Here is a 17,664-nt window from a genome sequence, read left to right as displayed (position 1 = left end):
CTGTGCCAGTGGGTGCCCATAACAGGGAAGATGGGTTACATAAACATACACAGATTATCAACAGTAAGCCCGAACATTTCAATAAACAGTGAACATAACTCTAGCCATAAAAATAGATCATACTTGCACAATGCCTAAACAGTAGCAAACAATAACATGTACATCAATGCTATAAGAAAAGATAAACAGGGTGAGTCTCACGGTAACATACACAGATACACAGTATGCAGAAACAATGCTCAGCTGAATATTAGTATGTTAACATCACATACATGGTAAAAAGAAACAAAATAATAAATATAGGCAATCTTAGTCATCCTTAAAAAAGAGAAGCATTTCTTGTACTATAAGAACGCAATAAAATATTTTACAAACTGTACACAGCAGTCTGTAAAACTTGATGTGGAAATATGGGTTTTGGTATTTTCTCCATTCCCTGGATGCTGCCACCGCACATAGGGGGTCATTTAAAAGATGAATGTGCTGCGCCGGTTCATACCTTAATTGGTACGCCGGATAACTCCTTAATTGAGGGTGTGAACCAGCGCACGCACAGCAGTACCTGCCCGCGAGAATGTTTCCAGCGCAATCCCATCGCGCTGGTTCTCGGCGAAGTACATCTCACGCTCGCTGCAATAGGAAAAACACATCTTCCTATTAAAGCAGCGTGAGAAAAACTGGCATGGGTTCCCCCTCCAGGGGTATACCAGGCCCTTCGGTCGGGTATGGATTTTAAGGGGAACCCCCTACGCCCAAAAAAACGGCGTGGGGTGTCACCCCAAAATCTATACCAGACCCTTATCCGAGCACGCAGCCCGGCCGGTCAGGAAAGGGGGTGGGGACGAGTGAGCGCCCCCCCTCCTGAACAATACCAGGCCGCATGCCCTCATCATGGGAGATGGGTGCTCCCCCATTCACCTGGGGGAGAAAAGTGTCAAGAAAAAAACACACTAGAGAGGTTCCGAAGGTTCCGACTTCGGGGGTTTCTTCCGCGCTCTCCGGCCTCTTCTCCGCATCTTCACCCGGTGTCCGGTTCTTCTCCGCGCTGTCCAGCCTCTTCTCCCGGTGTCCGGCTCTTCTGCCGGGCTCCTCCGCTATCTTCTGCTCTTTTGCCACTCTTTTGCTAGCGGTGGCCCGGTCTTCTCCCGCTGTCCTGTTTTTCTGTCGCTGTCCGGTTCTTTTCCGCTCTCCGGTATCTTCTGCCGGACTCCCCCACTATCTTCTTCCAGCTCTTTTGCTAGTGGTGGCCCGGTCTTCTCCCGCTGTCCGGTTCTTCTGTCGCTGTCCGGTTCTTTTCCGCTCTCCGGTATCTTCTGCCGGACTCCCCCGCTATCTTCTTCCAGCTCGTTTGCTAGCGGTGGCCCGGCACACCTCACAGACGGCATTACAGCGGGAGTGTCGTGTCAACATCGGAAGAAGAGAAGAGGGAACAGAACGACGGAGAAGACCGGGCCACCGCTAGCAAAAGAGCTGGAAGAAGATAGCGGGGGAGTTCGGCAGAAGATACTGGAGAGCAGAAAAGAACCGGACAGTGACAGAAGAACCGGACATCGGGAGAAGACCGGGCCACTGCTAGCAAAAAGGCGGCAAAAGAACAGAAGATAGCGGAGGAGCCCGGCAGAAGGACCGGACACTGGGAGAAGAGGCCAGACAGCGCGGAGAAGAAACAGACACCGGGAGAAGAGGTCGGACAGCGCGGAGAAGAACCGGACACCGGGAGAAGATGCAGAGAATAGCCGGAGAGCACGGAAGTGACCCCCGAAGTCGGAAGAAGACCCCCGGAGCTGCCTAATAAATTACTTTAAAAACCTGTCTAGTGTGTTTTTTTCTTGACACTTTTTTCCCCCCAGGTGAATGGGTAGGGGTACCATGTGCCCCATACTCATTCACATAGGGTGGGGGGCTGGGATCTGGAAGCCCCCTTATTAAAGGGGGCTCCCGGATTCTGATAAGCCCCCCGCCCACAGACCCCGACAACCAACGCCCAGGGTTGTCGGTAAGAGGCCCTTGTCCTCATCAACATGGGGACAAGGTGCTTTGGGGTGGGGGGGCCGCAGCGCGAATGAATGAATGGAAATGGTGAATGGAGTCGCTTCTTTAGGGTGTTTTTCAGGCTCTATTTTTAGCGCTGTAGCACCTAAAAATGCCCCAGTGTAAAAAGGGCCTAAAAAAAGGCCTGCTAGCAGCACCTTTGGAGTGGTGAAGGAGCGGTGTATAAACCGCTCCTGCCCATTGAAATCAATGGGACAGCGCGGCTATACCGCCGGCAAAATGCCGCTGATTTAACCCCACGGAGCGATTCGCCGCTGAGCAGAGCGGGCTCCGTACAGGGACACATCTGTGTGAGAGAACCCTAAGGCCAACGCCCTTTGTACAAAAATCCACGGGAAAGTTTGTACAAAGTCCCATCGTGTGTATGAGGCTTAAACACCAGAAATTCAAGTTTTCATATCTTTAAAGGTCACCATACACTGGGCAATCAGTTAGATCTTCCATAAATTAGATTCAGTGCAAGAGCCTGTTTGATTTTCTACAATTAGAAGTAATTCTTACAGTGCATCTTCCTATTACCGCTTTAGCCTAATGCTCTGTTTCCACTATTTCAACCCCAAAGTTGCGTGATTTACAACGTGCTTTTTCGGCTTGTTTTCCACTATTGCGACTTGTCATGCCAATAGGGACTGAAAAGTTGCATCACAAGTTCTACCCCATGATTTACAATGAGTACCATTCATATGTGTGTGACTTCAAGTCGCATCAACTTCAAAGTAGTCCCTGCACTACTTTGGTCCCACTTTGATGCGACTTGAGTTCCATAGACCTCAAAAATACACAGGCATTGCTTCAAGTTTTGGCAAAAAGTTGCGGGAAACTTGCGGCAAAAAACACGCTACTTTGGGCTTGCAAGTCGCACAACAACTCGCAGTAGTGGAAAGAGAGCCTAAGGCCACTTGGGACTGAAAAGTTGCATCACAAGTTGTACCCCATGATTTACAATGAGTACCGTTCATATGTGTGCGACTTGCTTACGCCCATGCCGTATACACAGCGGGCACACATCTTTATTACAGAAATCCATATTTGCCATGGAAATTAACCACTTGCTTACTGGTCACTTAAACCTCCCTGCTGTCCTGACCAATTTTCAGCGCTGATGCACTTTGAATGACAATTGCGCGATCTTACTTAGCCAAATGTTTTTTTTTTTTGTTTTTTTTAAAGTTCCCACAGATAGAGCATTCTTTTGGTGGTATGTGATCACCTCTGTGTTTTTTTTCTTTTGTTCAAAAAAAAGAAAAGACAGATTTTTATAAATAATTTTGTATATTTTTGGATATTTTGATAATAAATTTTGCAAACAGGTAATTTTTCTCCTTCATTGATGTACGCTGATGAGGGGGCACCGATGGGCACTGATTGGTTACACTGATAGGCAGCACTGCTTGGGACCACTGGTGGGCATTGATAGGTGGCACTGGCAGGTGGTACTGGTGGGCACAGATGAGGCAGAATTGCCTCTTCGGGACCAATGTCCCTTGCATCTAAGCCGGTGATCAGCTTTTATTTTTATCCTCGTGCTGTCAGAGTGAGGAGAAAAAATAAACAATTAGGCTGGATTCACATCAATGCAGTTTTAGTGCTTTTTGCATTTTGCAGATTTACACTACAGTCCATTTAACATGGTTTCCTATGAAACACGTTCTGTAGTGCAAATCTGCAAAATGCAAAAAGCACTAAAAATGCATAGGTGTGAATCCAGCCTTACCGAGCTTTAGTTTACATCATGTGATCAGCTGTCATTGGCTGACAGCTAATCGCATGGTAAGGGGTCGGGATCGGCCATTACTTCGATCTGTGATCACGCGAGTCTCAGTGACTCAGTGCGCGCTGCAGGGAGCACACGGGGAGCCCGTCCTATGACAGCCTCCCAGAAATTCAGGTCCACGCTGTGGCCGTAGTTTGGCTATAGCACAGACACCAAGTGGTTAATAGAAAAACAGATGCAGATTTCTAGGACTGGCCAAAAATAATGTTTAGAGTCAAAGGCAACTGATGACTTTCTATTAAAGGTCTAAATGGGCCATTAACATGCATCACAATTGAACTTAGGAATGTGTCTTTGCAAAGTTAAACTAATTAAAATCCTTTCTTATTTTTGCTTGGGGATAGACTGCAGAGGGATTAGAAGTTTTGTCAGCTGTCTACACCCCTGATAGGGTGAAGACAACTCCCAAATTTTGCCAATTTCTCATTCAAAATTATTCACTGCCTGTCACATAGCTAAACAGGAAGTGAGGGTAAAACCCTACCAATGTATGTCCTTGGGGACACATAGGTCAATTTAAATAGTTTCCCCATTCGGGAAATTGCACTCTAGCATTTTGCCATGTACATCCCAAATTATTATGTATCTTGGGGTTTATTTACTAAAAGGTAAATCCACTTTGCACTACAGGTGCACTTAGAAGTGCGGTTGCTGGAGATCCAAGGGGGACATGCAAGGAAAAGAAAAAACCAGCATCTTTGCCTCTACATGATTAGATGATAAAATCACCAGTGCTTCCCCTCTGCTTTTCATCAACTATACTTGTTTTGCAGAAAGGATTTGCCTTTAAAAAAACCCAAAATACCTAATAATTTGGGGTGTACACAACAAAGTACTAGAGTGCAATTTGCATAATGGGGACACTAGTTAGATTGACCTGTGTGTCCCCAAGGAAAAATATTGTTAGGGTTTTACTCTCACTTCCTGTTTGGCTATGTGACAGGAAACAAAGACAATTTCAAGAAAAGGGACACAAAGTCCAACCAAAAAAAAAAATATATTGATTTCCCTCAAATGTCCACAATTAGAATTGGATTGTCTTCAGCTTGATTTTAGTTCAGTGCTCTAAATCAGTGCTTCTCAACCCTGTCCTCAAGTACCCCCCAACAGGTAGGGTGACCACATTTCCAAACTGCCATTCAGGGACACCCCCCCCCCCCCGCGCCGCCCAAAAAGGATGGTTTTTGATACTTTTTTTGCCAATTTTTGGGAAAAAAAGCAAACAGTGGTAACCAGTTTAGACAGGTGGTATGCAATGTGCACCTGCCTTAACTAAGTCACTTAGTGACAACGGCGTACTTTGTACATCACTTACACTGGCAAGTTCACTGCATCAAAGTTATGATTGAGATTGCTATAAACATAGCTGCCTGTGCATTGTTCAGTATTTTGTGATTACGCCCTGCACACAATCACTGGCTACCTAAAACAGGTCTTACATTTCAAATATGTTAGACATCTCTTAAGAAATAGAAAAAACAAACAGTACAAGTTGTAATAAATTTAACAGATTATTTTTATTGTTTTCTCAATGAGCAAGAACTTAACTAGGTATAAACTAGTAACCAGCCATATATAATAAACCACAAAATCCACTTTTTTCCTAAATAACAGATATATATATTACTATAAATATATTCTTGAAAATATAAAAATTAACAAAACAATCAATTGGAAATATAACGTTGCTGAAATATTAATGCTGTGTCTAATTCAGCTCACATGGCAATATGACCATAATCAAATCCTTCAGACCACATGACACCAGCTGAGTACCTTTTGTTTTCAACACTGATGTCTAAAAGTGTATTTTTTGTCACTTCTTGCACATTGCAAGAGTTTTTTATTTTGTTTTACAAAGCTAAAAAAAGATTGACAACCCATGTCAAAATTGATTTTCACCTGAAGTTCAGATTTTATTAGATCAATGCTGCATCTATTTCTTGTGTCAGACCAGCACATTCCCATCATGCTGAAGACCCTTTCAACTGCTGCATTTGAGCATGGGATGATAACAACAAATGACACCACTTTCAAGAGGTTTGGCAGTTTGTCAGGTCCAGCCTTCGTAAATATTGTTGACCATTTAACATAGGTGTTGAGATCATCATCCGCTTCAGTACAAACCTTTTGAAAGTGTGGACAAACGCAAGCAAATTCTTCGTAAAGGTCATCTATTGAAACAGAGTCTAAATTCAGAGCTTCAACAGATGCCACCAGGTTATCAAACGTAAGGTTCTCCTTCAAATTCAGACATTGAATTTTAGACAAATAGTTTTGTCTGAAAAATCAAACCACTGTTCTAAATACTGAACAGCTTTTTGATAAAATTTTAGGAACTCTGATTCTATTTTTTTTGCTTGCAGGTGAGGTAATTTTTTTAAAGCTTTCTCAACTAGATATCCAAAAAAATGGTCTGTCTGTCTTTGTATTAGTTTGCCTTTGACTGATGTCATGATCTCATATACATCAACTGCAATCAAGTCATTTCGCTCCAGTTTTAATATGGCTGTCTGAAAAATTGGCAAGCAGTTGTTTAAAAACTGGAGATATAACTCAGGAACTGATGGTGGGTCCAGTTCTGTGGTCTCACTATCTTCATCCACAATAAATTGCCATATTACTTTAGGTGTTTCATCCTCACCAATACTTTGGAAGTAAGCTTTTACAGCTGGCCAATTTTTTAAAACTCTCTCGATTGCTGGATAAAGAGACAGCCATCTTGTTGGGACATGGCGAAGAAGTTCTGACCACTCAAGGTCAACAAAGTCAAACATTTCTTTTAGTGTGGCAACTCTCTTGGCTGATATTGAAAAATAATTATATAATTTCAAAATTAGACTTTCCACGTCACAATTTAAGACATCTGAAGCCTTTTTAGCTGTATTGTGAAGTATGTGAGCTGGGCAGCCAGCTGGCAATATCCGATGATTTACAGCATGAAGGTTCTGGTACACACCATTATGCTTACCAAAGTTCACACTTGCATTGTCAGCAGAATATGCAGACATCATATCCACAGATAGGCCATTTGTTTTAATTACATTTAAAATTTGCTCAGAAATTGCAGCAGCACTTTCCTCACCTTCATAAAAATCCAGCAAGCTTGTTACCACTCCTTTGGAGGGCTTAAAGTAACGCAGAACTAAGGGGAAAAGTTTGGTGTGCCCATGGTTAGATGCATCCGATCCAACACTAAAATAAGCATAGCTGTTTTTCAAATCTTTAACTACCATTTCCACACTGTAAGGAGCCAGCACGTTTGTTACAATGGCTTCAGCTTTGGTACGACCACATGACATCCTAGTGGCTTTAGCAGAATCCTGAAATATAACAGGAAGTAGTTTCATGGTGCAGTCCAAAGATCTATATGAATGACTGTGGCACACGGAATGGTAAACCATTGATATTTCAGCTGCTATAATTTCGTCTTGCATTGCCATATCCTTAGAGGGAATCATGAATTTGGAAAGCATCCCACTTTGTTTTGCAGCCCGATCAGCATTTTTGTGACTTTCGCTAGATATGTGGATTTTGATATCACCTTCACCACCATGACCAATTCCAAACTCGCGCCTACACAGAGTACAATATGCTCTATGATAGTTACCGGTCACTGCTGTAATGCATGTATAAGTTGTTTTCCATAAGTCTCGAAAACGGCACAATCGCTTTATCTTCTTTGATTTAGAGGTCGAAGGCCCCTGTTCATCCCCGCTACTATCCATCTTAGTACCAGTTGCACGATGTGTGAATGATCCTATAGTGATGATCCAAACACATTGACTGATGTATAAAATGGACAAGCCAACTTGTAATACAAAGTATTTACCAACACGCCACAGAGCTCCACAGCAATAGATAGAGAGTCTACAACTAGTGTTTCACTGAAAATTAATCACATCTGATGTACTGATGGCCTCTCTCATTTCTTGAGACACTAATGGCCCATAAAGAAAATTGGGCGAACATTTTTGTTCAAGGAACGATCGTACAATTTTCTAAAAGTGTGTACACAACTTTTGACAGCCGATTCTGAACGAAAATTTCCGAAGGGAAAAACGCCAACATTTTTCTTGTATGGGAACAGAATGTACCATTTTCGTATGATTTTCGTACGAGAAATAGCAGATACGAAAGACTGCGCATGATCAGAAACAACAAATAACAAAAAAGCCTTTGTCGTATGCGAATTTTCGTGCATTATTTCTATCCTCGGTTCCGACTTGATGTGAAACATTGAAGAAAACCTGCCGATTGTTTGTCCGAATTTCTCATAGTGTGTACAGTTTAACAAGCCAGATACAAATACCCCCCAAATTATTACTTTTTGGAAAGTAGACATTCCAAGGTATTTACTAAGAGGTATGGTGAGTTTTTTCAAGTTGTCATATTTTACCACAATTCTTTGCAAAATGAAGATTTTTAGTTTTCACAAAATTGTCATATTCACAGGTTATTTCTCTAACACAGCATATGCATACTTGCAACTACACCCCAAAATATATTCTGCTGCTAATAAGTGAGTTTTCAGGGATCTCCTAAAGGTAGATAGGGTAGGGGCTGATCGGATATACCGGGGCAGGGAGTTCCAGAGGATGGGAGAGGCTCTGGAGAAGTCCTGAAGGCGAGCATGGGAGGAGGTAACAAGGGAGCTAGAGAGCAGTAGGCGATATCTGCAGATGAGCTTGGTGTTGTAGATGGGGGCGATGTTGTGATTGGCCTTGTATGTTGTGGTTAGCATTTAGAATTTTATACGGTGGGGTAGGGAAAGACAGTGAAGGGATTGGCAGAGAGGGGCAGCAGTCACGGATCGATTAGTGAGGTGCATTAGTCTAGCAGCAGCAGTCATAATAGACTGAAGGGGGATATCCTGCGTAAGGGTAGGCCATTAAGAAGAGAGTTGCAGTTGTCGAGGCGGGAAATAATCAAGGAGTGAATAAGTTGCTTTGTGGTGTCATTAGTCAAGAAGGGTCTAATTTTGGAGAGGTTTCGGAGGTTAAGGCGGCAGGATTTAGCCAGCGATTGGATGTGGGGGCTGAAGGAGAGATCAAAGTCAAGGATTACACTCAGCACCCTGACATGTGTGGAAGGACCAATGGTTGTGCTGTTTATCTTAATGGTAAAATCATGGGGGGGGGGACCGGGAAGGAGGAAATGTAACAAGCTCCGTTTTAGAAAGACTGAGTTTGAGAAAGTGGTGTGACATCCATACCGATGTGTCATTCAGTAAGTTTAGGATCCGTGAGGAGATCGAGGGGGTGAGTTGAGGAGTGGACAGATAGATCTGGGTGGGGGGGACAGCAGGATGGAGGGGGACACGGAGGAAGAACGGAGGGGGACAGCAGGACGGAGGGGGACAGCAGCAGAACGGAGGGGGACACGGAGGAAGAATGGAGGGGGAGAGCAGGACAGAGGGGGACAGCAGCAGAATGGAGGGGGACACGGAGGAAGAATGGAGGGGGAGAGCAGATTTAAATTTACAAATACTGTACTGGTGACCCCACAATAGGGATAAAACTTTTTCGCAGAAGAGAGTTTAATAAGACTCGTGGCCACTCATTACAATTAGAAGAAAAGAGGTTTAACCTTAAACTACGTAGAGGGTTCTTTACTGTAAGAGCGGCAAGAATGTGTAATTCTCTTCCACAGGCGATGGTCTCAGCGGGGAGCATTGATAGCTTCAAGAAACTATTAGATAATCACCTGGATGACCGCAACATACAGGGATATATAATGTAATACTGACACATAATCACACACATAGGTTGGACTTGATGGACTTGTGTCTTTTTTCAACCTCACCTACTATGTAACTATGTATGTAACTATGTAACTATGTAGCAGGACAGAGGGGGACAGCAGCAAAACGGAGGGGGACAGCAGAATGGAGGGGGACACGGAGGAAGAATGGAGGGGGACAGCAGCAGAACGGAGGGGGACACGGAGGAAGAACGGAGGGGGACACAGAGGAAGAATGGAGGGGGACACAGAGGAAGAACGGAGGGGGACATAGAAGAAGAATGGAGGGGGACACAGAAATAATGGAGGGGGACACAGAGGAATAACGGAGGGGGACACAGAAGAAGAACGGAGGGGGACACGGAGGAAGAACGGAGGGGGACACGGAGGAAGATCAGAGGGGGACACGGAGGAAGAACGGAGGGGGACACGGAGGAAGAACGGAGGGGGACACAGAGGAAGAAAGGAGGGGGACACGGAGGAAGAATGGAGGGGGACAGCAGCAGAATGGAGGGGGACACAGAGGAAGAATGGAGGGGGACACAGAGGAAGAATGGAGGGGGACAGCAGCAGAACGGAGGGGGACACGGAGGAAGAACAGAGGGGGACACGGAGGAAGAAAGGAGGGGGACAGCAGCAGAATGGAGGGGGACACAGAAGAAGAACGGAGGGGGACACAGAAGAAGAACGGAGGGGGACACAGAGGAAGAACGGAGGGGGACACAGAGGAAGAACGGAGGGGGACACAGAGGAAGAACAGAGGGGGACACAGAAGAAGAACGGAGGGGGACAGCAGCAGAACGGAGGGGGACACGGAGGAAGAACAGAGGGGGACACAGAGGAAGAACGGAGGGGGACACAGAAGAAGAATGGAGGGGGACACAGAGGAAGAATGGAGGGGGACACAGAGGAAGAACGGAGGGGGACACAGAGGAAGAACGGAGGGGGACACAGAGGAAGAACGGAGGGGGACACAGAGGAAGAACGGAGGGGGACAGCAGCAGAATGGAGGGGGACACGGAGGAAGAACAGAGGGGGACACGGAGGAAGAAAGGAGGGGGACACAGAGGAAGAAAGGAGGGGGACACGGAGGAAGAACGGAGGGGGACACAGAGGAAGAACGGAGGGGGACAGCAGCAGAATGGAGGGGGACACGGAGGAAGAACAGAGGGGGACACGGAGGAAGAAAGAAGGGGGACACGGAGGAAGAATGGAGGGGGACAGCAGCAGAATGGAGGGGGACACGGAGGAAGAACGGAGGGGGACACAGAGGAAGAACGGAGGGGGACACAGAGGAAGAACAGAGGGGGACACAGAGGAAGAACGGAGGGGGACACAGAGGAAGAACGGAGGGGGACACAGAGGAAGAACGGAGGGGGACAGCAGCAGAATGGAAGGGGACACGGAGGAAGAACAGAGGGGGACACGGAGGAAGAAAGGAGGGGGACACAGAGGAAGAATGGAGGGGGACACAGAGGAAGAATGGAGGGGGACACAGAGGAAGAACGGAGGGGGACACAGAGGAAGAACGGAGGGGGACAGCAGCAGAATGGAGGGGGACACGGAGGAAGAACAGAGGGGGACACGGAGGAAGAAAGGAGGGGGACACAGAGGAAGAATGGAGGGGGACACAGAGGAAGAATGGAGGGGGACACAGAGGAAGAATGGAGGGGGACACAGAGGAAGAACGGAGGGGGACACAGAGGAAGAACAGAGGGGGACAGCAGCAGAATGGAGGGGGACACGGAGGAAGAACAGAGGGGGACACGGAGGAAGAAAGGAGGGGGACACGGAGGAAGAATGGAGGGGGACACGGAGGAAGAACAGAGGGGGACACAGAGGAAGAACGGAGGGGGACCCAGAGGAAGAACGGAGCGGGACACAGAGGAAGAACGGAGGGGGACACAGAGGAAGAACGGAGGGGGACACAGAGGAAGAACGGAGGGGGACATAGAAGAAGAATGGAGGGGGACACAGAAAGAAAGGAGGGGGACACAGAGGAAGAAAGGAGGGGGACACAGAGGAAGAACGGAGGGGGACACAGAGGAAGAACGGAGGGGGACAGCAGCAGAATGGAGGGGGACACGGAGGAAGAACAGAGGGGGACACGGAGGAAGAAAGAAGGGGGACACGGAGGAAGAATGGAGGGGGACAGCAGCAGAATGGAGGGGGACACGGAGGAAGAACGGAGGGGGACACAGAGGAAGAACGGAGGGGGACACAGAGGAAGAACAGAGGGGGACACAGAGGAAGAACGGAGGGGGACACAGAGGAAGAACGGAGGGGGACACAGAGGAAGAACGGAAGGGGACAGCAGCAGAATGGAGGGGGACACGGAGGAAGAACAGAGGGGGACACAGAGGAAGAAAGGAGGGGGACACAGAGGAAGAATGGAGGGGGACACAGAGGAAGAATGGAGGGGGACACAGAGGAAGAACGGAGGGGGACACAGAGGAAGAACGGAGGGGGACAGCAGCAGAATGGAGGGGGACACGGAGGAAGAACAGAGGGGGACACGGAGGAAGAAAGGAGGGGGACACAGAGGAAGAATGGAGGGGGACACAGAGGAAGAATGGAGGGGGACACAGAGGAAGAATGGAGGGGGACACAGAGGAAGAACGGAGGGGGACACAGAGGAAGAACAGAGGGGGACAGCAGCAGAATGGAGGGGGACACGGAGGAAGAACAGAGGGGGACACGGAGGAAGAAAGGAGGGGGACACGGAGGAAGAATGGAGGGGGACACGGAGGAAGAACAGAGGGGGACACAGAGGAAGAACGGAGGGGGACACAGAGGAAGAACGGAGCGGGACACAGAGGAAGAACGGAGAGGGACACAGAGGAAGAACGGAGGGGGACACAGAGGAAGAACGGAGGGGGACATAGAAGAAGAATGGAGGGGGACACAGAAAGAACGGAGGGGGACACAGAGGAATAACGGAGGGGGACACAGAAGAATAATGGAGGGGGACACAGAGGAAGAACGGAGGGGGACATGGAGGAAGACCGGAGGGGGACACGGAGGAAGAACGGAGGGGGACACGGAGGAAGAACGGAGGGGGACACAGAGGAAGAAAGGAGGGGGACACGGAGGAAGAATGGAGGGGGACAGCAGCAGAATGGAGGGGGACACGGAGGAAGAACGGAGGGGGACACAGAAGAAGAACGGAGGGGGACAGCAGCAGAACGGAGGGGGACACGGAGGAAGAACAGAGGGGGACACAGAGGAAGAACGGAGGGGGACACAGAAGAAGAATGGAGGGGGACACAGAGGAAGAACGGAGGGGGACACAGAGGAAGAATGGAGGGGGACACAAAGGATGAACGGAGGGGGACACAGAGGAAGAACGGAGGGGGACAGCAGCAGAACGGAGGGGGACACGGAGGAAGAACAGAGGGGGACACAGAGGAAGAACGGAGGGGGACACAGAAGAAGAATGGAGGGGGACACAGAGGAAGAACGGAGGGGGACACAGAGGAAGAACGGAGGGGGACACAGAGGAAGAACGGAGGGGGACACAGAGGAAGAACGGAGGGGGACAGCAGCAGAATGGAGGGGGACACGGAGGAAGAACAGAGGGGGACACGGAGGAAGAAATGAGGGGGACACAGAGGAAGAATGGAGGGGGACACAGAGGAAGAATGGAGGGGGACACAGAGGAAGAACAGAGGGGGACACAGAGGAAGAACGGAGGGGGACAGCAGCAGAATGGAGGGGGACACGGAGGAAGAACAGAGGGGGACACGGAGGAAGAAAGGAGGGGGACACAGAGGAAGAATGGAGGGGGACACAGAGGAAGAATGGAGGGGGACACAGAGGAAGAACAGAGGGGGACACAGAGGAAGAACGGAGGGGGACAGCAGCAGAATGGAGGGGGACACGGAGGAAGAACAGAGGGGGACACGGAGGAATAAAGGAGAAGGACACGGAGGAATAATGGAGGGGGACAGCAGCAGAATGGAGGGGGACACGGAGGAAGAACAGAGGGGGACACAGAGGTAGAACGGAGGGGGACACAGAGAAAGAATGGAGGGGGACACAGAGGAAGAACAGAGGGGGACACAGAGGAAGAACGGAGGGGGACAGCAGCAGAATGGAGGGGGACACGGAGGAAGAACAGAGGGGGACACGGAGGAAGAAAGGAGGGGGACACAGAGGAAGAATGGAGGGGGACACAGAGGAAGAATGGAGGGGGACACAGAGGAAGAACGGAGGGGGACACAGAGGAAGAACGGAGGGGGACAGCAGCAGAATGGAGGGGGACACGGAGGAAGAACAGAGGGGGACACGGAGGAAGAAAGGAGGTGGACACAGAGGAAGAATGGAGGGGGACATAGAGGAAGAATGGAGGGGGACACAGAGGAAGAACAGAGGGGGACACAGAGGAAGAACGGAGGGGGACAGCAGCAGAATGGAGGGGGACACGGAGGAAGAACAGAGGGGGACACGGAGGAAGAAAGGAGGGGGACACAGAGGAAGAATGGAGGGGGACACAGAGGAAGAATGGAGGGGGACACAGAGGAAGAACGGAGGGGGACACAGAGGAAGAACGGAGGGGGACAGCAGCAGAATGGTGGGGGACACGGAGGAAGAACAGAGGGGGACACGGAGGAAGAAAGGAGAAGGACACGGAGGAAGAATGGAGAGGGACAGCAGCAGAATGGAGGGGGACACGGAGGAAGAACAGAGGGGGACACAGAGGTAGAACGGAGGGGGACAGCAGCAGAACGGAGGGGGACATGGAGGAAAGATGGAGGGGGAGAGCAGCAGAACTGAGGGGGAGTGTGGGAGACAGCAGCAGATCTGAGGGGGGTGGGGGACAGCAGCAGAACTGAGGGGGGTGGGGGTCTGGGGACAGCAGCAGAACTGAGGGGGGTGGAGGTCTGGGGACAGCAGCAGAACTGAGGGGGGTGGGTGGGGGTCTGGGGACAGCAGCAGAACTGAGGGGGTGGGTGGGGGTCTGGGGACAGCAGCAGATTTGAGAGGGAGTGTGGGAATTGCTCACTAGGTAGTGTGCTGTGGAAGTTACACTAACCTGAAGTATCTCTGGCAGGCGGACCTCGTGGGCGGGAGGGAGCCGGAGGGAGGACTCGGACGAGGGTTGCGCTTGCTGGCTGGCAGTGGCAATCAATGTGCGGCTGCTGGAGTAGCTGTAGTCGGCTCGGCGCTCCGGGACTGGTGGTCACTGGCAGGCACCTTCCACCACTGTCACTGACTGGGGCTGGGCGGCGTGCACAGGGCAGGCTAGTAAGTGGACTCACTGACACTGGCAGGCTGGCAGTGGCGGCTGCTCTCTCTCTCAGGAGCGCTGCTCTGCTCAGCCGTAGGCCCGTAGCGTGTAGAGTGAGTCTGGAGTGCGCACTACGCCGTCGCCGCCGTGCCGTGCGGGTGCCCAGAGCCCACTGCACTGACTCCACGTGCCAGCTGACGTCACTGGTTGCTAGACGCGGGGCGGGCGGCCCTAGCCTAGCAACCAGTTAAGGCACTTAAGCTAAGCTGCGCTACTTGTTGTGTGTATACTGTGATAAGGGTGGCAGGCAGTCCGACTCGGAGACGGAGTCGGACTGGTGCCAGCCGCCGGCGGTGTGTTTTTCTTTCATTCCGGGACACTGTATTGTCCCGGAATGAAGGTACCCGGGACACGGGACAAATATCTTAAATAAGGGACAATCCCGGGCAATCCAGGACACGTGGCCCCCCGACCAACAGGTCATGGTTGCAGGTTTTCCTTCATCTTGCACAGGTACTTAAAATCAAAGTCAATGGCTTTGTATTTTGGACAGCTATTTTAGATAAGATAAATTTCCTAAACATGTCCTAAACACACACACACACCCAAATTGCTTAAGGGCCAGTTCACACCAATGCAGTCCAGTGCATATTTTATGCATCAAAAATGCAAAGGAAAGTAGGTTATATGGTTTTCAATGGCATAGTTCACACCAGTGCTTGCAGTTCCAGTGCGTTCCAGTTCCAGGAAAAAAAGTTGAACATGATGCATTTTTTCTGCACTGGACTGTACTGGAAAGCTGTAAAACGCATCAAAAACGCACTGGAACGCACTTGTCCTTATTTAAGGTTAAGAAAAAAGAGGGGGGAAGCATTGGACTGCATCAAAAACGCACCAAAAATGCATCAAACATGCATTGGAACGCATCAAAAACGCACCTACGTGCACCAAAAAACGCACTGCAACACACTTAAAAGTTCATCGCTAAAAACAGCATTAGGTAAAAAAACAAAATTAAGAAAAAAAAAATGTGGGGGGGTTCCCCCGAAATTCCATACCAGGCCCTTCAGGTCTGGTATGGATATTAAGAGGAGCCCCGTGCAAAAATAAAAACAAAAATGGCGTGGGAGTCCCCCTCAAAATCCATACCAGGCCCTTCAGCTCTGGATGGATTTTAAGCGGAACCCCGCGCCAAAATTTTAAAAAATGGCGTGGGGGTGCCCCCAAAAATCCATACCAGACCCTTATCCGAGCACGCAACCTGGCAGGCCACAGGAAAATAGGGGGGGACAAGAGAGTGCCCCCCCTCCTGAACCATACCAGGCCACATGCCCTCAACATTGGGAGGGTGTTTTGGGGTCCCCCCAAAACACCTTGTCCCCATGTTGATGAGGACAAGGGCCTCATCCCCACAACCCTTGCCCGGTGGTCGTGGGGGTCTGCGGGCGGGGGGCTTATCAGAATCTGGAAGCCCCCTTTAACAAGGGGACCCCCAGATCCCGCCCCCTGTGTGAAATGGTAATGGGGTACAAAAGTACCCCTACCATTTCACAAAAAAAAGTGTCAAAAATGTTAAAAATAACAAGAGACAGTTTTTGACAATTCCTTTATTTAAATGCTTCTTCCATGATGGGAGGCTCCCGCTGTGTGATGCTTCTCTTCTTCTGACACTTATTAAATGGAACCGTGCTTCAGAGGGGGCGGGGTCACCTGGTGGCCCCGCCCTTCGTTATATAAGAAGTGTCAGAAGAAGAGAAGCGTCACACAGCGGGAGCCTCCCATCATGGATGCGGGGCAGCCCAAGAACGAAGCGGGGAAGAAGACGCCGCGGAGGAAGATGCCGGACGAGAACACCCGAGCAAGAAGCAGAGGATCGGAGAAAGAACCAGAGGAAGAAGAAGATGGAGGAAGAAACCGAAGGAAGAAGGAAGGAAGAAGACCCGAAGAAGATGGAAAGAAGAAGCATTTAAATAAAGGAATTGTCAAAAACTGTCTCTTGTCATTTTTAACATTTTTTACACTTTGTTTGTGAAATGGTAGGGGTACTTTGGTACCCCATTACCATTTCACACAGGGGGGGCCGGGATCTGGGGGTCCCCTTGCTAAAGGGGGCTTCCAGATTGCGATAAGCCCCCTGCCCGCAGACCCCCACAACCTCCTCATCAACATGGGGACAAGGTGCTTTGGAGGGAACCCCAAAGCATCCTCTCAATGTTCAGGGCATATGGCCTTGTATGGTTCAGGAGGGGGGGGCACTCTCTCGTCCCCCCTCTTTTCCTGCAGCATGCCAGGTTGCGTGCTCGGATAAGGGTCTGGTATGGATTTTTAATGGACCCCACGCCATTTTTTTAGGCCTTAAGGGCCTGGTATGGATTTTGAGGGGCACCCCCACGCCATTTTTTTTTTTTTCTTTTGGCGTGGGGTTCCCCTTCATATCCATACCAAACCTGAAGGGCCTGGTATGGAATTTCGGGGGAACTCCACGCATTTTTTTTTCTTAATTTTGTTTTTTTCTTAATGCTGTTTTTATCAATGAACTTTTATGTGTATTGCCGGACCGACATTTCATTATAGCTGCGAAGTAAACCAGCGTTAAAAAAAAAAAAGTTTAGAGGTGCGCCCGTTCAACCTATGCAAATGCATTTACGTTGCTTGACATTTACTAAGATTTTGCCGGCACACTGAACCAACGCATTTGAACAAGTGCATATGCCATTTGAGCATGCGTTGTGCATAAATTGACCTTCAGCAGTTCTAAATGTATTTGCCAGCGCTGCAGGCTTGTTCAGAGAACTTGAAGTTACTTTCTCATTCTATTTTGGGCATATTTGTTACTTGGGCAGTTAGTACTATACTTCCTCACAAC

This window comes from Aquarana catesbeiana, linkage group LG08, assembly GCF_042186555.1.
Source record: "Aquarana catesbeiana isolate 2022-GZ linkage group LG08, ASM4218655v1, whole genome shotgun sequence".
Taxonomy (NCBI): domain Eukaryota; kingdom Metazoa; phylum Chordata; class Amphibia; order Anura; family Ranidae; genus Aquarana; species Aquarana catesbeiana.
Note: the sequence above shows the minus strand (reverse complement) of the source record.